Genomic DNA, 21,334 nt, shown 5'->3' on the forward strand with positions numbered 1-21,334 from the left:
TGCCAGGCAGGCGCTGTGCCGCTGAGCTAAATCCCCAGCCCTTATTTTCACTTTTTGAAAGGAAACTTTCAAAAGCTCAAATTACTAGCCAGGCATGGTGGCCCACACCTGTAATCCCAGCACTTGGGACGCAGAGGCAGGAGGATTGCTGTGAGTTTGAGGCCAGTCTGGGCTATACTATTCAGAGCCAAGATGAACTACATAGCAAGACTTTGTCTCAAAAAAAAAAAAAACAGCTCAACTTACAATAGACATTACCCATCTAACTCACTTCCTTTGTTGCTTCCCTTTCTTCTATGATTGGCCTTCTCACTATTCAAGTCAGAAGCTGCAGTACTTCTTTCCAGCCAAGACCCAGTAACAAGCCACAGCACTGAAAACTCTAGTCTGCATGGTGGTCAGCCAGGTATGGAGGCTCAGGCCTGGAATCTCAGAACTTGGGAGGCTGAGGTAGGAAGACCAAAACGTCAAGCTAGCCCAGGGAATGTAGCTAGACTATCTCAAAATAGAAAATAAAACAAGGGTTGGGGATGTCATTTAATGCAAAGGCTCAGGGACCAATCCCCAAAAGAGGGGAAGAGAGTAACTGAGTACCTACCTCATCACCTCAGGTCTGGGGAAAGCCTTGAGAAGATCAGCACCCTTGGATTGTGAGGTTTTGTCTGTCTGCAGTACTGGGGACTAAACCCAGAAACTTCACAGAGTTACATCTTAAATTTTTTTGTGTGGTGGTGCTGGTGGGAATGGGGATAGAATCCAAGGCCTCTCACCTATCAGGCAAGCGCTCTACCATTGAGCTATATCATCTTCCCATCTTTTTTTTTTTAAATTTTGAGTCAGAGTCTTGCCAAGCTGTGCTCAAACTTGTGATCCTCCTGCCTCAGCCTCCCAAAGTGCTGGGATTAGAGGTGCGTGCCATCACGCACAGCCCTTGGAATACTATATAGAGCAGGGTTTTTTTTGTTTGTTTGTTTTGTTTTTGTTTTTACCATGATGAAGAGATTACATAAGATTAAAAAAAAAATTGTAGGGGCTGGGGATTTAGCTCAGCGGCACAGTGCCTGCCTGGCAAGCAAGAAGTCATGAGTTTGATTCCCGGTACCGGAAAAAAACCAAAACCAAAACCAAAAAACAAAAAACTTGTAACAACTAATACTGAAGATTGAAAACACTTTTTTCCATAACGTAGAACATAATCAAGGCTATCTGAATTTAGTGGTGTTTTTCCTAAAGTGAAACTTTTCCCAATCTAACAATACTTTTCCTATAGCATTCCTTTCTTGTATTCAATTAAAGAGTTCCTAAGCAATAGGGAACGGTCCGGTAATTGTGCAGCACTGTTGCTGTATCTTACACGGTCACGACATTTGTTTACCGTCCTGGGACAAAGACGTAATCATGAGCATTACAACCCGATTCCAGACAGATTCTAGAAGGGGTCAGCTGACATGTCTGAAGAGCTGATCTGCTCTACCACCAGCATCCAGAACGTAACTACCATCACCAAATGTTCCTACTCACTGCAAAAGTTTCAGTGGAGGGTTATTTTAGTTATAGGCAGCAACAGAGTAACAAGCAGGCAGTTCACCACAGTGGTTAACCAGCTGTTCTGAGAGTGAGTCCCCACTTTCACTCAGCTCCAAGCTTTCCAGAAAGTCTGTTTCAGCCCTGTTATCAAGTGATGATACTGTCCCTTCTAAACAGGTGTGGTGTACAGATTATGTGTTATACAGCCATCAGAGTTGTAAGTACTCAATGAATGATTCTCGTATTTAGTTCTTACTTTGGAAAAATGGCAACCTCTTTCAAATTCCAACTGTCCAGAACCTATCCTGACCAGTATTTTTCCTAAAATGCAAACTTTTACTGGTCCACTAAATAATCATTTTTCCCAAAGTGCGCATCCTATCTATCATCAGCTTATCCTCTTCTTTCCTTTAAAAAAGAGCTGCAGAATTACAGTCCCCCAAGTCATCTAAAAGGCTTACAATCAGATGTTTCTAAACGTAGTATTTTTGAGCTTCTAAAAAGGTAATACGGAAGAAGTCTCAAATATCATGCAACACTCAGTGGATTAATAGTTTTCAAGTAAAATAAATGAATATTCACACTAAGTAGAAAAAAGACTAATGAACAAGCACTCATCAGTTCAGGTCTGGGTTTGCCATCAAATGAATGTTTAGTTTTCAGAACTCTTTGAATTGTAGTTCTGAAATCCTTAGCTCAAGTATAATGTTTTCATACACACGCACACACTCTCTCTCTCTCTCTACTTTGTGTTGTTTTGTTTTTGAGACAGGGACTTACTATACAGTGCAGGCTCACCTTGACTTGAACTCACTCTGTAGCCCAGGCTGGGCTCAACTCTCAGCAATCCTGTCTCAGCCTCTCCTATGCTGGGATTACAGGCATGAGCCACCACCTCTGATTCAATATTTTATTTTTATTTTTTAAAATTAGCTTTATTGGGGCCAGGGAGATAGCTCAGCACCACCATGCCTGCCTGGCAAGCACAAGGTCCTGAGTTTGATTCCTGGTACCAAAAAAAGGAGCTTCATTGGTACTTTTTAGATCCACATAATGGTAGTATTAATTATAGGGAATTTGTACCTGTACATGGTATAACTTGTTTTTTTTCCCCATTCCTCTACCCTTCTTCCTCCCTTCAACCCCTTACCCGCATTATTATTTCTTTAGCTTTTTAAGGCAAGGTCTTGCCATGTACTTCAGGCAGGCCTTGAACTTACTATGCAGTCCAAGCTGGCCTCCAACTCATGGCAATACTCCTACGTCAGTCTCCACGAGTGCTGGGATTATAGGCTAGCGTTGCCACACCAGCCACCACACGGGTTTGCCCTCCTTATTTAAAAAGCCTTTGGTTTTTTTTTTTTGGAAGACAAGTTCTCACTATGTAGTTCAGGCTGGCCTTGAACTCACTATGTAGCCCAGGGTGGCCTCAAACTTGCAGTGACCCTCTTGCCTCAGCCTCCCAAGTGCCAAGCTCATAACCTGGCTAAGAAGTAGTACTGTTAATGCAAGCCAACACAAAAAAAATCTTGGTTGAAATCTGACTACAGTCATACTGGAGATAAGATAATGATAAATCCCAAAGCATATCTGTCCTTGGGAAAAACAATTAAAGTATCCTAAAACTCAACATACTAACCATTATTTTTCCTTCTTTCCTCTTCCCTGATTAAACCCCATCAGCATTTCCACCACTCAGTAACTGCCTGCTCAGGGCTAATTCCCTAGGTCAAAGCCTTCTCAGTGCCCCCCTTAGACCCCTCAAGTGCCCTCCTCATACTTCACATTTCTCTCTGCCTCACTCATCCTGCCCTTCCCAGGTTTCTTTCTGCCAAAATCCACTAACATAAGAACATTATTTGTTTTATTCACTGTTGTCAGACAGGCACAGGTACTAGCACATAATAGCTGTACATTCAGCTAGGCATGGTGGCGAACGCCTGTAATCCCAGCACTCGGGAGGCTGAGGCAGGACGATCATGGTGAGTTCAAGACCAGCCTGAGCTACAAAGTGAGCTCAAGGCCAGCCTGAACTGCATACTGAGACCTTGTCTCAAACAAAGAACTGCATACCTTGTCTCAAACAAAGACTTTAAAAAAAAAAAAAAGTTATGTGTTCAAATAACAAATTGTTAACAAATTTCCAGAAGCAAAGAAACTTTATATAATCAATCTGTGAATACACAGATTTTTTAAAGCAAATTTTTAAAGCAAGATCAGCAGTACACCACAGTGGTGAGGCTACCATTTAGGACACTGTTTTATTAGGACACTAAGAACTGACCCTCCAGGGTGGGCACATCTGCTTACACTTGCAAACCTACAGTCTCAGCTCTCAGCAGACTGAGGCATCAGAATCCCAAAGTGCCCAGCCTGGGCAATTTAGGAAAACAGTAATCTCTTAAAAAACAAACAAAAAACTGGTCACAGAATTATAGGAATTCCACATGTCAATATAAGCTTCAATGATCTGTAACAGGAAGTGCTAAAATTCAGATCCTCACTGGGCGTGGGGGCTCACACTCCTACAATCGCAACACTCAGGAGGCTGAGGCCACTGTAGCCTGGAATACACTGTGAGACTTCGTCTCAGAAAACCAAAAATAAAATATACATACACACAGATTCTCTCCCTAAATTTCAATGCTCTTATTTTAGGTAATTCTGTAAGTCTAAAAGGCCAATAGGTTAGTTCACAACGGTTTAGAAAAAAATGTGGTTAAATGGAAGAAATAAACTGGTGCAGTAACCCACACCTGTAATCCCAGCAACGGGGGAAACGGAAGCAGGAGGACTACAAGTTAGAGCCCAAACGAGCAACTTAGCAAGATCTTGCCACAAAATAAAGAGCTGGGGATGCAGCTCAGGGCAAAGGTCTCAGTCTCAATCACCAGTGCTGGAGGCTGGGGGCTAATCCCTGAATTCAGGAAGCCAAGGCCTACCTGGCCTACACCGGGAGTTCAGGACTAGCCTGGACTATGCGGCAAAACTGTCTCAAAAAATGGGGCCTGGTATTGCTTAAGGGGGTGCTAGCCATACAGTTCTAAAGCAGGGCAACGAATTTCCCAGGGGCTAACTCAAAAATCTTTTTAGAGGAAAACCCTCAGTCATTGCAAAGAAAGCTCAGAGCCTAGGCAATGTAAAGCAGAAAACGATGACATTTGGGCATGGTGGCGCACTCCCGTAATCCCAGCACTCAGGTGGCTGAGGCAGGAAGATCACAGTGAGGTCAAGGCCAGGCTAGGCTACATAGTGAGTTCAGGGCCAGCCTGACTATGCAGTGAATTTGTGTCTCAATGCCCTACCCTAAAAGGTTTAAAAAAGATAAACACAGTGGTACATGCTTATAATCCCAGTTACTCTGGAGGATGAGGTGGGGATCACAAGTTCAAGGCCAGCCCAGGCAACATAACAAGATCTTGTCTCAATTTTGTTTGTTTGTAGACAGGGTCATTCTTGCTAGTGTATTTCAGAATGGCCTCGAACTATGTAGCCCCGGCTGGCCTCAAACTTACAACAATACTCTTGCCTCAGTGTCCCAAATGCTGGAATTATAGACAAGTGCCACCAGGCCCAACTTGCAAGATGCTGTCTTAAAAAAAAAAAAAAAAAAAAAAAAAAAGCCTTGAGGACACAACCCACAATCTTCAATTACTCAGAACTCATTAATACTATTTCAGTGGTTTAAAGCTGCAATTTTTCTCTACAAGAGCCTTTCTTCCCCTAACCTGAACACACACGTAACCTATGAAAGCTAAAAGATGCCCTGCAGCACATCCTCTTGAGGGAAGGCTATCAGCATTATAAAACTGAAAATACACGTCAAAACACTACAGTATTTTTCCCCAGGCAGATGTAAAAGGAACAAAACTAGAATACAATTTTGTTCAAATAACCTGTTTGAAAAAAATATATAAACTTTCTTCCTATCTCCAACACCTTCCAATTCCATACAACTAAAATTAACAGTGGAACCACACCTGCCTGGCAAGTTCAAGGTCCCAACTTCAATTCCCAGTACAAACAAACAAATAAATAAATTGAATAGAGCACTGGAGCTGTAGCTAGTGGTAGAGCACTTCAGGAGCACACAGGAAGTTCTGGGTTCCATCTCCAGTACCACGAGATAGATACAGAAAATGAACAGAAGACTTCATGCTTCACTAATTCAAAGGGTATGTATTTTTTTTCGGGGGTAGAGTGTCTTTTTGAGATGGGGTCTTTTTTTCAGATGGGGTCTTTTTGAGACAGGGTCTCACTATGCAGGTTCAGGCTGGCCTTGAGCTCACTTTGTAGCCCAGGTTGGCTCGAACTCGCCACGATCCTCCTGCCTCAGTCTCCTGAGTGCTGGGATTACAGGCATGCGCCACCACTCCTGACAAAAATCCCTGTATTCAAATTATGTTTCAGTACAAATGCCCTACTGGAGAGTGTTTATCTTATATGTGCAAAGCCCTGGATTTGATTCCTAGCAGCAAAACAAAACAAAAAGCAAACGTTCTAAGGATAACATCAGAAGGATGCACATCATTAGGATTTGGCTTTAAACAGCCCAATTCCCTACTAGCACTGCCTCTAAATCAATGCTTATCTGCAGGACAGTGTTACAGGGAAGGAGTAACTATGAGATAGCCCCAACAAGCTACCTAATGCCCTCACTGCAGGCAGGGCCTCCTCTCAAGGATCTACTAGCTTTTTAAAAAAACTAAAGAACTGAGGGATTCACCTGAATCCACTTACAAAATTTTCAGGGTGAACATCTACATTTAGATTTGTTAGCATTAATGTGAAAGTCACATGTCAAGTCAACTGTTTTTGGAGACAGTATTTCTCATTGTGGCCTTGAACTCACAATGTAGTCCAGAATTTGTGATCTTCCTGCCCCAGCCTGCCAAGTGTTGACATTACATAAAGCATTGGGATTATAGGCTTGTGTCACCATGCCTGGCATCATGTCAACCTTCTTAAAGTGTATAATCCACTTAGCATATTAAAAATGTTGGCCAAGCCAGGTGTGGTAGTACGCTCCTGTAATCCCAGCACTTGGGAGGCTGAGGCAGGAGGATTGTTGCAAGTTCAAGACCAGCCGGAGCTACAGAGTAAGCTCAACGCCAGCCTGAACTGCATAGCGAGGCCCTGTCTCAAAAAGATGATTAATTAATTAATTAATTAAAATGTTCACCAACTATCATTATATCTTGCTCCAAAGCATTTTCATCTCCACAAAAGAAATTCTGTGCTCATTGAGCTCCTTAGTCATCCCTCCCCCCAATATCTGATAACTATAAATATGCTTCTTCTGTAGATTTACCTATTCTAGGTATTACATATAGCATGTGGCCATTAATGTGTCTTCTTTTGCATCATATGATGCTTCCAAGGTTCATCCAGGCTGTAGGATGTGTCAGGACTTTTTTGTTTTGTTTTCTTTTTTTTTTTTGTCTTTTTCAGACAAGGTCTTACTACTTGCTACAAGTAATTCAGGCTGTCCTTGAGCTCACTTTGTAGCCCAGGCTGGCCTCAAACTCACAACAATCCTGCTTCAGCCTCCCAAGTGCTGGTATTACAGGCGTGCGCTACCATGCCTGGCTACTTGTTTTGTTTTCTGAGACAGGGTCTTGCTATGTAGTTTAGGCTGGTCTCAAACTCACAGCAATCCTCCTGCCTCGGCCTCCCAAGTGCTGGAAATTAAAGACAGTACCACCATGCCTGGCAGGACTTCATTTTTAGAGGTGTGAGGATCTCCCCAAGTTTGAGTCTGTCCCACACTACACAGTGAGTTCAAGACCAATCTGAACCAGTAAAACCTTGTTTCAGAAACAAAAAACCTATACTTAATCTTTCCCCTCTTGTACTGGGGACTGAACCCACAAAGCATCAAACTACAGTATGGTCCAGTGCTTTTGTTTGCCTGTTTGTTTTTGTCTTTTTGAGACAGGATCTTGCTATGCAGTTCAGGCTGGCCTTAAACTCATTTTGTAGCCAACGCTGGCCTCAAACTCACAGCAATCCTCCTGCTTCAGCCTTCTGCGTGCTGAGATTACAAGTGTGTGCCACCACATCTGACTCCCCATACTTTCTGAAAATTTTTTTGAGACAGGGTCTCACTACATTGCCCAGGTCAAGCCTCTTCCTTCAGCCTCCCCAGCAGCTGGGATTACAGGCATATACAGCTGTGACATAGTAATACTCCATTATATATCTGTACCACTTTTGTTTATCCACTCACCCCTGATGGACAGGATGAACAGTACTATTACGAATGTTCATATCCAAGTTTTTGTTTTGTGTACCTGCTTTCAATTTTCCGGGGTAATAACACAGAAGTGGAATTACTGGGTAATAACGCAATTCTGTTTATTTATTCAGGAACTGCTACCCAATTTGCCATAGTATATACTTAAATATCTTTCCAAACAATCATAAAGATCTACTGTTAAGTGAAAAGCATAAAAGGCATCAAGGGCAGCATGTTACAGATGATACAGAAAGGAAAACAATACGTGCACACAGGCAATGTCTCTGGAAGCACACAGTGCTTTTCTGAGGACCTAAGTGGCATCCTCTCGTATTCCACCTTTTCTGCATTATGCCCCATATACAAAAAGCATCTGCCCTCTTGCTATAAAAATGTTAACGCTTCAAATCCAGGGGTATAGCTTAGTGGCATGGCACCTGTTTGGCAAGCATGAGGTCCTGAGTTCGATTCCTAGTTCAAAAAAAAAAAATTATAGCTATGAATTTTAAAGCTCCAACGGAAATAATACTATCAGAGAAAGAGGTCGGAGAGAGGAAGGGAGGCAAGAACAGAGACAGAGAGGGCCAAGGATATAGCTCAGTGGCACAAGCGCCTGCCTGGCAAGCGCAAGGTCCTGAGTTCGATTCCTAGTACCAAAAAAAAAAAAAAGAGACAGAGAATGAATATGAATGGGTTGTAAACTTTGACGGGCGTGGTGGTGCAGTAGTCCGGATCATCTCAGCATTCAAGAGGCTGAAGCAGGAGGATCACCATGAGTTTGAGGCCAGTATGGGCTACACAGTGAGTCCAAGGCCGGCCTGAACTATATACTGTTTCAAAAAAAACCAAGCCTTGGGGCTGGGGATTTAGCTCAGCGGTACAGCGCCTGCCTGGCAAGCGTGAGGTTGTGAGTTTGATTCCTAGTACCGGAAAAAAAATTAAAAAAAAAATAAAATAAAATAAAAATTAAAATTAAAAAACCAAGCCTTACTGTAAAATTTTATTTTTACCAAGTGCACTTATTTATCTTATTTTTATTGTTTGGTGGTACTGGGGACTGAGCCCAGGACCTTACGTATGCTAGGCAAGAGCTCTTCCACTGACCACTCCCAACCTGTTCTTTAACTTTTGGGGGGTTGGCTGGTTTCTTGAGACAAGGTCTCACTGCATAGGTCAGGCTGCTCTTGAAGTCAAAGCAATCCTCCTGCCTCAACTCCCTGGATGCTGGGATTACAGGCAGGCAAACCCATGCCCAGTTCAGCCTCCCAAGTGCTGGTATTAAAGGTTTATGCCACCACACCTGGCTGCACTTAATTTTTTTAATTAAAAGAAGTTGAAAAAAATCTTCAGTAGGATTAGAGTCCTAATCATATCTTACCTGATGACTTGTAACTGCCAAAGCACACTGATTTTTCTGTCCCTTGCATTCTTCACTGCTAACTAAATTAAGAAAGAATTTCTCCCAGCAGAAATTTCCTTTGTATTTTTCATTACATTAGTCTCTTTTCTTCTTTTTTCAGTATTATTTCTGTTTGCTCTTCTCTTCCAAGGTACCTCACCAGAAAACTTGATCTGATATAACCACTCTAAGAGTCTTCTTTCTCTATGTCAATCTGTTTTTTTTTTTTACTTACTAATTTATTCCTTTAAATCAGTATGGAACTGTCTTCCTTCCAAGAAGGCTTTAATATACATGTTCTTACACAGTATGTTTGGTCTGCTACCGATCACTGCTGTAAAATATCTGAAATAATGAGTGTCGCTTTATTATACATTGAGCTCTGGTTCTCAGGAAACAATTAAATTTCACCTGTGGGGCTGGGGATTTAGCTCGGCGACACAGCGCCTGCCTGGCAAGCACAAGGTCATGAGTTCGATTCCCGGTACCGAGGGTGGGGGGAATTCACCCGTATCTCAATAATATAAAGAAAAAAAGTCAATTTCCAATACAGAGGTAGACTTTATATTATTTACCATCAACTAGTAATGAATAAGTCCATGTAAATAATAACTAGGTAGTTGAGGGAGTTCTTCTATTTAATTAAACTTTTCATGAAATGCATATAAAACCCTCTGATTTCTTACCATTTACAGTATTTAGAACATTATTTAAATTTCTCTTTATGGCAGGATTATGATGAAAGTTACTTCTATCCCAAAGTTACTTCTATCTTACACTCATGGACTAACATTTGTCCTTCTGTTAAAGAGCATTTCACAGAGATAATCATTTGAAAAGGATTTTATGGTCAAATAATTTTGAAACACTACACATGAAATCTTCCTTGAAGCGATTCACAATGCAAAGTAACATGTTGAAGTTTCTATTTACTTCTACAATGAAGTAAAAACATTTAAAAAAAGAAAAAACCTTTAGGGCTACAGTATAGCTTAGTGATGTGGGTGAGGCTCTGCGTTTAATCGCCAGCACCAAACAAAAACAAAACTCACAAAACCTCATAGCCTCTCAAGGAAATGTTCTTTATCTTAAGTGCAGATTATAGAGATAAACATGTAACACATTTAGAATGAGTGCATTTCACTGTAAGCAAATCATACCTTCACAAATGCAGTCATTTTTCCTTTGAGACAGGGATGTGGCTCTGGACATGAAATGGATTCAAAGGATCTTCCCTATCTTAGTTTTGAACAGGTGAAACTAAAATAAATGCCACTATCCCCACAGCCCACTGAGGTTAATTTTTAAAAAACGTAACTAAGGAGATTCGAATTGGCCATCTGGTTACAATCTTGGGGACAGTCAAGTTTAGAAGCCACTTATTCTTAGGCACCCAAGACCCACTAATAAGCCCTGCACCATTCCTCTAAGTTTTTAAGGTGATACTCCCCTACCCAAAAAAACTCTCTTCCAGCCAGGCCCACTGGCACATGCCTACAGTCCTGAGGCAGAAGAATGGCTTGAACTGAGAAGTTCTAGACTAGCCTGGGCAAGAGAACAAAAACCTGTCTCAAAAACTCTTGCAAAGTAAGTGTGATTCTTAGTTACTACAAACTGTAACGTGTATAATGAAAGATGAAGGCCTGTGTTTAAAAAGACAAACAGCTTCCTTTTGAATAATTAGAAAAATTAAACAAGATGTCATCCAGAAAAGAACGTTTCCATAAAAATTCAAAACACAATATACTGTATTCCCAACAAAGTTGCCAAATCACATAACAAAAACAAATGCAACAGAAAAGAAACTTGTCAGGAGGCTGAGGCAGGAAGATGGAAAGTTAGAGCCTCGCCTGGGCAACTTAGCAAGATCCTATCTCAAAGTAAATATAAAAAGGTGAAGTGGAATGGCCCTGGGTTCAATCCCTAGTAATGGGGAAAAAAAGTCAACTTTCAATCTGCTACCAATAAAATCTTTTATTTGTCACTCTTAAGGAAAACAATCTACATAAATACCTCTGCACTGACACACTGAAAGAAAAATATCCTTCAGAATTTCTCATGTACTAGTTAGAACAAGTGTTTCTACCAAGGAGAAAACTGAGCACTGTTATCTTCATATATTTCATCTAAAACTTCTATGAAATAGATGTTTTTCTATTCACTTAACAGATCCAAGTCCTCAGACTAACAGCAGTTATCTACTTAAAGAGACATACCTCATCCAGATATGGTGGCTCATGCCTGCAATCTCAGCATTCTGGGAGGCTGAGGCAGGAGGATAGGAAGTTCAAGCACAGCTTGAGCAACTCAGCAAGACCTTGTCTCATAAAAACAAAGACCCTGGGTTCAACCCCCAATACCAAGACAGAGACAGAGACAGAGACAGGGAGACCTCTTGCTCTTGGTACAGCGCAACTGCCTTTGCAATTTCTAGCCCAAGTAAAGCATCTAGTTTAAACAAATTTACAGAGCTTGGGGCTGGGGATTTAGCTCAGTGGCACAGCGCCTGCCTGGCAAGCGCAAGGTTGTGAGTTCAATTCCCGGTACCGTAGGAAAAAAAAATAAAATTTACAGAGCTAAAGTACAACCTTACTTTGCTTTTTAAAAATGCACTAATGGGGCTGGAGATTTAGCTCAGCGGCAAAGTGCCTGCCTGGCAAGCGCAAGGTCGTGAGTTCCGTTCCCAGTACCAGAGAAAAACAAAAAAAATAAAATAAAATAAAAATAAAAATGCACTAATGTAAAAATGAACAATTCAAACAATAACTTTGAAAGTCTGCCCTTTCATATGAAAGGCCTCCAATGTAACTAGACCATCCAAATGCATTAGTGGTGAGCTGCCTGGAGAAGTACTTTAATCCTTACACAAGAGCAAAGCAACAAGGGGCTGGGGATTTAGCTCAGCAGCACAGTGCCTGCCTGGCAAGTGCACGGTCGTGAGTTAGATTCCTAGTACCAGAAGAAAAAAACAAAACAAAAAAAGAGCAAAGCAATATATCCAGTGGTGGGACACTAGCTGTCCTGTGCCCAGCATTCCATGGGACTATCTTTGGCCACAGATTAAGGCCTTAACAAGTCACATCTTCCATTTTCTGTTTTTTTTTCTGGTACCGGGAATCGAACTCAAGACCTCATGCTTGCCAGGCAAGTGCTGTGCCACTGAGCTAAAACCCCAGCCCCCTCTTTCAATTTTTCAGCAAAGACTATTAGCACTCCTTTCAATACTATCATGAGTGAACCCCCCCCACTTATACCTTTCTTGTCTAAGCCACTATCATCTGTCACTAGATTTCAAGCATTTCTAAATAGATCTTCTACTTCCACTTCTGTCTCCTATAGGCTATTCCACACAAGGCAACCAAAATACAAATTACATTTCATCATTCCCATTATAAAAACCCTTCAAGCCGGGTGTTGTGGTACACGCCTATAATCCCAGCACTGGGAAGTCTGAGGCAGGAGGGTCCTCACAAGTTTGAGGCCAGCCTAAACTACACAGCAAGACCCTGTCTCAAAATAAAATAAAACCAAACAATCTTCAATGACTTACCAGTGAACTTCGTGAGCTCTAAACTGTCCACCTCTACAAGTTCTGGTTTCTGTCTCTATAACCCCTCTCCCTCTACTTTTCTTGCTTCACCTCTGGACTCTGGCCCCTCAATCCTTTTTTGGATTATAGGTGAATCGGTTCCTTACTTGTCTATGACCAATCCTTTCTGAATGAAAATCTCCAAATGAGCTGGGTATGGTGGCACATATCCATAATCCCAGCACTTGAAGCTGAAGCAGGAGGATCGCTGCAAGTTTGCCCAGCCTGGGCTGAAAAACGAGTTCAAAGCCAGCCTGAACTGCATAGAGAGACCCAAACTAAAAACAAAACAAACCCTTCACATGGACAGGGACCTTTCTTTGTTTTCTTCAGATGTGTTCCGTAAGAGCTCCTGGTAGACAGGTGCATTTGTTGAAGGAATAATGACAAACAACAAACTGGCTTTACCATTCCCCTGATCATTCCAGAAACAAGAGCACACCAAAAGCCACTACCAGCAAGGTTTCTCCCTTGCCAAGCAGCCCACCTGATCCACTGAGAACACTCGTGCCCTAACAGAGCACCTCCTCACATGCAGAGTGCACTCAAACCAAGAGCAAGCAAAGGCAGCCGAACGGCACCAGCACAGGACACTTAACGTTGTCAATCAAACTGAACTGTAAGCCAGGTGTTGTGCCACACTCCCATGAGCTTTACATGGAGGGCTCAGGCAGGAGGGTCCCTAAGTTCAACGGTAACCTGGGCTACAGAGTGAGACCCTATCTCAAAAAGCCGAAAGACAGCCAGGCTTGGTAGTTCATGCCTGTAATTCCAGCACTCTGAGGCAGAGGCAGAAGCATCACAAATTCAAGTCAAACCTGGACAACTCAGTAATTTCATGATCCCATCTCAAAGAAAAAGGGGGCACACCTATAATCATAGCAACCCAGGGGGCTGAGACAAGTTCAAGGTCAGCCTGGGGAACTCAGGCTGTCTGAAAAAGCAAAAGTGTGGGGTTGTATTTCAGTTGTACAGCACTTATCTAGTATGTACAAGGCCCTGGGTTCAATCCTCAGTACTGTAAAATCAAAAATAAAAGCTGGGTGTGGTGGCACACACCTGTAATCCCAGCACTCGGGAGGCTGAGGCAGGAGGATCACCCATGAGATCAAGGCCAGCCTAGGCAACACAGTTAGTTCAAGGCCAGGCTTAAGTACATAGCAAGACCCTGTCCCGCCCCCCCCCGCCCCACCTAAAAAAAAGTAAATAAATAAGAAAAAAAAGAAGGTATAACACAGATTGAACTCCATATGCTAAGCAAGCACTCTATCACTGAACTCTACTAGCTGTATTACTGTACTTAAAATGTATCCACCTTGTTGCAGAGCTTGACAATTTATGCCTATAATCCCAGCATTTAGGAGGCTGAAGCAGGATTGCCAATTCAATGCCAGCCTGGCCTACACAGTCCTGGGCCAGCCTGTACTACTTAGCAAGATCCTGACTCAAAAAAAACCAAAAACACCACAACAACAAAACCCCAAAAAACTATGAAGAGGCCTGTAAGTATACTCAGTGGTAGAGTACTGCCTACCATGTGCAAGGTCCTGGGTTCCATTCCCAACACAGCAAAAAGAAATATACTGGGGCTAGGATCTAGCTCAGTGGCTCAAATGCCTGCCTCGCAAGTGCAAGGTCCTAAGTTTGATTCCCGGCACACAAAAAAAAATTTTAAATATCTGAAGAGTACTTGCATAGACCTCCCAAGCCAGCATCATTGCTAACTTCTTTAATTAAGACCCCTGACCCTAATTCTCTATTGGTAATTAACCATATCTATAGCAAATAGTGAACTGTTGGCCAGGCATGGTGGTATACACCTGTAATGTCAGCACTCAGATAAGGCAGGAGGATTGCTCTGAGTTTGAGGCCAGCCTGGGCTACACAAGCAAGTTCAAGGACAGCCTGCACTACCTAGTGAGACCCTGTCTCAAAAAACAAAGAAATAAAAACAAATCTCCTTTATTAAATCATGCACAGGTACAAATTCTCTATGATGAATGTGATCATTATGTGTATCTAAAACATACCAATATAATCTGATTGGAGAGAAAAAAAAACAACAACTCCATTAAGGGCCAGGCATGGTAGCACATGCCCAAATGCCAGCCCTTTTGGGAGGCTGAGGCAGGAAGACTTCAAGGAGCGCCAGCGTTACATAGTGAATTCAAGACCAGCCTAGAGGCTGGGTGTGGTGGCATTTGTAATCCCAGCACTCAGAAGGCTGGGACAAGTGAAGGCCAGTCTGCACTACATGGTGAGACTCTTGTCCTCCCCCACCCCCCAAAAAAAAGCCCAGTACCACAGCCAGGTGTGGTGGTGTACACTGTAATCTTAGCACTTAAGAGGTAGGAGGACCCCTGTGAATCTGTGGCCAACCTGGGTTACTCAGTGAGTTCAAGAGCAGCCCAAATTACATGGAGAAACTGTCTCAAGAAAAACAAAACTGCTGGGCATTGTGGTGCATGCCTGTAATCCCAGCACTCAGGAGGCTGAGGCAGGGGTGATCGCTGTGAGTTCGAGGCCAGCCTGGACTACAAAGTGAGCTCAAGGCCAGCCTGAACTGCACAGTGAGACCCTGTCTCAAAAAGACAAAAAACAAAAACGAAATCAAAGAAAGTAACAAAAAAATAAAAACCAGTAACAAAAAGCCTAGCACCAAAACAAGAAAAATTTTAAAAACCTTCATGATCAGTGGACAAGTAAGTCATTAGTGGTTATAACGAGCTAGTATTTCCCCAGAATATATATAACTAGTATCTCTTCCACAGGGTAAGGAAAATGCAAAAGAAAACTTCTATTTACATACCTTACAAATGTACTGCAAAACGCACAGCCTGTGTAGCAAACTTGTACAAAGTACCTTGAACTTCTCAGATGAAAGGCTATAAAGACATAAGAAAAATAAAAAATTATATCTATTCCCTTCACAAGGAAAAAACAAAAGACAGGCTGTAAATAAACAGGCTTACCTAAAGAATTCAGAGAGAGGAAAAAGTACAGTATTTTTTTCCCCATTACTAAAGATTGAAACCAGGGTCTCAAGAATGCTAGACAGCCAGGAATGGTGGCACATGTCTGTAATCCCAGCATTCAGGAGGCTCAGGTGGGAGGCTGAGGCAGGAGGATCGCTGCATGTTTGAGACCAGCCTGGGCTACAAAGTGAGCTCAAGGCCAGCCTGAACTGCATAGCAAGACCCTCCCAAAAAGACAAAGAAAAATGCTAGACAAGCCCAGGTGTGGGGTACACGCCTGTAACCCCAACATTTGGGAGGCTAATGCAGGAAGAACACAGTGCTCACCATGGTGGTATGTGTCTGTAACCCTAGCACATGGGAAGCTAAAGCCGGACTACTGAGTGTGAAGCCATCCTGGGCTACAAATGAGATCCTCTCTCAAAAAACAAAGCCGGGCGTGGTGGCACATGCCTATAATCACAGCACTCAGGAGGCTGAGGCAGGAGGATCACTGAGAGTTCAAGACCAGCCTGAGCTACACAGTGAGCTCAAGGTCAGCCTAAACTGCACAGTGAGACCCTGTCTCAAAAAGACCAAAAAAAACCAAAAAAACAAAAAACACAACCCTCAAAAATCAGAATGCTAGGCAAGAACTCTATCCCAGAACTGCATCTCCAAAAATTCATTCCTTTTTTGGAGGCTAAATTGCCCAGGCTGACCTTGAACTTAGCATCCCCCTTGCCTCAGCCTCTTGAGTAGTCAACATTACAGATACATGTGAAACCATCTCCAGCCACTATTTAACATTTTTTTCACTATTTAATTTTTTTTTTTTTTTTTTTTTTTTGTCTTTTTGAGACAGGGTCTCGCTATGCAGTTCAGGGCAGCTGTGAGCTCACTTTGCAGCCCAGGCTGGTCTTGAACTCCAAATGATCCTCCTGCCTCAGCCTCCCAAGTGATACTATTTAACTTTTAATTGACATACCATGAAGTTTATCACATTGGCACCCTTACATAATCAATTTTACCTTCCAAATATCACCAATATCCTTGCATGACTGAATGTTGCCCTTTTTAAAAAAATTATTAAAAAATAAATGAGCAGGACATGATAGCACAACCTATAATCCTAGTTACTGAGGCTGAGGCAGAAAGATCTCAAGTTCAAGCCCAGCTAGGACAACTTAATGAGACCTTATCTCAAAAGAAAGGAAAACAAAAAAAGCCAGGTGTGTTGGCAAATACCTATAACCCCAGCACCTGCAAAGCTGAGGCAGGAGGGCTGCAAAGGCAACTCCTGGGCAATTTAGTGAGCTCTGTTTCAAAATAAAACTAAAAAAATAAAAAGGATTACAAATCAGGGGAAAAAAAAAAAAAAAAAAAGGCTGAGGCAAGGTAGCACATGCCTATAATACCAACACTCAGGAGGCCAAGGCAGAAGGATCACTGAGAATCCCAGGCAAGCCTGGGATATATAGTAGTGCTAGGATCGCCTGAACTACACAGTAAAGGCCCTGTCTACAAATAAATTAATAAGTAAACAAATAGCCAGCTTGGATTACAGCTCAGTGTGAAGGCCCTGAGTTCCAACCCTAGCACCACAAAAGATTAAACTAATTAATTTTAAAAATTAGGGGATGTAGCTCAATGCTAAGGGACTAGGAGTCAATCCCAGTATAGAAGGGAGGGGCGCAAGTAAATTCTACATATGTTAATTATCACCACTGTTTTATTATAAAGATTTCTATATGGCAAGGTGGTGCATGCCTATAATCCCAGAGGCAGGAGGATTGCCACAGGTTCAAGGTCAGCCCAAGCTACACAAGACCCTGTCTCAAGAAAAAAAACAAAAAAGTTTGAGATTACAGTCATATGGCCCTGTGCCTAGCTTGTACTTTTTTTTTTTTTGTCTTTTTGAGACAGGGTCTCACTATGCAGTTCAGGTTGGCCTTGAGCTCACTTTGTAGCCCAGGCTGGTCTCGAACTCGCAACGATCCTCCTGCCTCAGCCTCCCAATTACAGGCGTGCACCACCACGCCCAGCTAGTCTATACTTTAAAATAAATAAATCAGTTCATGTCACTCTCTTCCTAGAAAGAAACCTAATGACCTCTCATCTCAAAACAGAACCAATGAGCCAGGTGCAGTGACGTACACCTGTAATCCCAGCATGCGGAAGGCTGGAGCACGATTACCAACTCAAGCAAGGGCGGCCTGGATGGTGCAGGGAGACTGACTGTCTCAGCACCCCTATGCCTCCACCACCTGCCCCAGGCTGGGCATGATGGCGTACACCTATAATCCCAGCTCAATTATGATAAATTCAGCCCTACTTGGGCAATTTATTCACTTATTGAGACTTTGTCTCAAAATTTTAAAGGGCGGGGGATGTAGCTCAATGTCTTTACTAAGTACTGAGTTCAATCCCCAGTACTGGGGGGCGGGGAGCAGTAGTAAAGCAGCAGCAGCAGCAGCAGCCAGTACTGCTGCCTGAGGCAAACCCAAGTAATGTCGGATGTCCTTAACACACTACAGGATCTGCCCGCCCCCACTTCCCTAAACTTTTACCTCCCACCCTTTCATGCCACTCCAAACTTGTCTCACAGACTACAGTACTACTGTACTTATGTTCTCGTTTCCTGTGAGTTTCAGATACCATCATAAATATATTTAAACATACAGTTTACCCACCCTCATAAAAAATCAAGCTCAGTTTGGTATAAACTGCATACTAGTTGCGATATAACAGTGTATTTATTTTTATTATTTACTATGAAAACGCATTTAAAATTCATTTCAGCCTGCACCAGTAAATAGAGACCAACACCCACAAGGAGAAATTTTCAATCACATGACTATCATAATTATGAGTGTACAGGCCGGCATTTAATACTACAGCACCACAGATTACAAATGAGTCACTTGAAATGGAAACTTTTTTTTTTTTTGGAGACAGGGTCTCTTTGTGGCCCTGGCTGGGCTCGAACTTTCAGTGATCCGCCTGCCACCTAAATGTTGGGATTACAGGCCTGTGCCACCACACCCAGTTTGAAATAGAAACATCTGAAATAGGGATTTTACAGTAATTACTAACTTCAAAATGTCTTAGAAATTTAATTTATTAGTGTCACAAATACTTAACAGTGAATCTGTTCCAACAGAACAAAATATGTGAGACATATATCCCTAACCATTAACTAGTTTAAAACATAGTTAGTCATAAAGGTGGGGATGAGCTGGGGCATAGTGGCACACACCTGTAATCCCAGCACTCAGGAAGCTGAGGCAGGAGGATTGCTGCAAGGTCAAGGCCAGCCTGAACTACATAGCAAGACCCTGTCTAAAAAAAAGAAGTGGGATGTAGCTCAGTGGTAGAGCAGGTACCCTGCATAAATTCAATAGTTATATTTACATGCAGGCACATGAAACCTGAATTCTACTGAACAGATACTTATGGGGGGGGCACAAAACACTTCCGTACTTTCATTTTCTTTTTTATTTTTGGTAGAACTGAGGATTGAACCTAGAGTGCTCTACCACTGAGCTATACCGTAGCCCCTTTTATTCTGATCTACTGGTGTTTACTCTCCTAATGAGTTATACCGCATATGACGAGGACAAACTTCAAAGGAATGAACAGCAAACAACATGTGCACTACCACACACATGTGCACAGGCCACTCTTTACATGACACAGGCAGTCTCCCACTCATTTCAACCTAAATCAAGTCAAAAGGGCCCACACAGGTGCCTCAAAACATTCTCAACAAACCTAAATACACTGCCCGTGGCGCAGGGACTCTGGGCCTCCCCATGGGTCAGGACGGTCTCTCACAAAGATCCAAATACTTGAAGCCAGGACTAGGCCAGCAAGGCCAGCACATTCTCTCTCTCCCCCAAATGACTACAGCAGGACTGTGCAGCCACAGAAAGAGGTGTGCCGTGAGAGCTAAAGAAGTGAAATTCGTTCAGCAAGTAGATTCCTCACACTCTCTCAACCTATGCACAATGGGCAAGATATAAAAGGGGAGAACACTAGATAAACAGAATGTCTGAACTTTAGCTGACTCTAAGCCCGCTGTTGGGGACTACATGAAGAACACTTTACAGAAAGTAGTTCTGGTCTCCTCTGGACTGCACATACACTCCTGGGAAATTTGTTGAAGTCTCTGGAACTCAGTCACATACCTGCAAATGGAGTTGGTCTCTAAGTCCTAAAGATTTCTTTTAGAACTTAAATTCTAGGTTTTCGAAGAAATCAGTTGATAGCCTTATTCATATTGTCTTTTTCCTTCCAAGAAAGATTTTCACTTAAATGGAAACTTGAAACCTAGCTCTTTGACTCAAAGGAAGTTCCAGGGCTGGAGGTTCATAGCCCAGTGGTAGAGACGTTCTGAGAGCCAGCCTTTGGGTTCCCCACCTTTTGCACCGTTTACTACACAAGCAATATCGTGATAACTTACAAAAAAAAAAAGACTCTTCAATAAATCATTCTTTACAATGAAGAACTAGTCGTGGGCCAGGCCTAGTGGTACAAGCCTGTAATCCCAGCTTCTCAAGAGGCTGAGCCAGGAGGACGGTGAGCTCCAGGCAAGCACAGGCAAATTAGCAAGGCCCTGTCTTGAAAAATATAATAGTCCTGCATTTTCAGTTCAATTAATGCTACTTCTGTCAAGTGCTCAAAACAGTACCTCATCTCCAATCTAGCCACATTGGAAGTGACAAGAACCTACCATGGTTCACACTGAACACTGGCGAGTAACACTAAAAGGTTGGAAAATTCTCACCACATATATTATCTTATAATTTTGTTTGTTTTTGTACTTTTCTTCTTCAGATCCGGCAGAAAATATAATCTGACTACATACCTCCAAAAAACGTTTATTTCAAAGGACTAAAAACAACAAAAAACACAAATCGGAAGAGTTAAAAATGTTTAAATGAGGGCTACTAAAAAGGCACAAGTGGCCGGGCCTGGTGGCGCACGTCTGTGATCCCAGCATTCGGGAGGCTGAGGCAGGAGGATCACTGCCCAAGCCAGGGCCACAAAGTGAGTTCAAGGCCAGCCACCGCCAGTGAAACCCTATCTCTAAAAGATCCCTCCACCCCTCAAAAAACACAAATGGAACCAACTCTGGGGCAGAAAAGATACCAATTTTCCGCTATAAAGTACTAAACATTTTTTCAAAAAACTGAAACAATTTGAGTGCAAATAATGCAACTTCATGAAGGCGACCTGTAACTTTCACGAAGACAATTAGCAGAGAAGGATAGATGTTTAAGCGATCCCTAATTAAGGACTAAATAGAACTGCAACTATTTACACAGAACACCAAGTCATGAAAAAATGTTTTTTCAACTGGAAAGCTACCTCCACCCAACAGGGTTCTAACCCTAAAAATTGCAACACAATCTTTTACTTACACAACCTCCAAGAACAGTGCCGCAAAAAAAGGAAATCTACCCAAAGCATAACTATCTTCAACCTGTACGAGACGGCAATCCGCGTTCCACCCAAACGCAAAAGGCAAAATGGAGTTGTGCAGAGTTTCGCCCCGTCCCCGGTCGGACAGCGCGCGCGCCAGCGGAGGCCCGGAGCCCCCGCCCCGCCGGCGCGGCCGAGGG

At 42.5% G+C, this 21,334-nt stretch overlaps 1 protein-coding gene across 2 annotated transcripts in view; it reads right to left on the bottom strand.

Moving 5' to 3' along the window:
* Rhoa (ras homolog family member A) overlaps positions 1-21,334 on the bottom strand; it is a 46,633-nt gene that overhangs the window by 24,792 nt on the left and 507 nt on the right. Inside the window, exon 2 of one of the 2 annotated variants that reach the window (XM_005410198.2) lies at positions 15,563-15,638. The exons of the other annotated variant lie outside the window; for it this stretch is intronic. The gene's annotated coding sequence lies outside the window, so the exon portion shown is untranslated. The remainder of the gene's footprint in view (positions 1-15,562; positions 15,639-21,334) is intronic. 2 annotated transcript variants of the gene reach the window in all.

Source organism: Chinchilla lanigera, unplaced genomic scaffold (genome assembly GCF_000276665.1).
Source record: "Chinchilla lanigera isolate Chin_1 unplaced genomic scaffold, ChiLan1.0 scaffold00131, whole genome shotgun sequence".
Classification (NCBI taxonomy): Eukaryota; Metazoa; Chordata; class Mammalia; order Rodentia; family Chinchillidae; genus Chinchilla; species Chinchilla lanigera.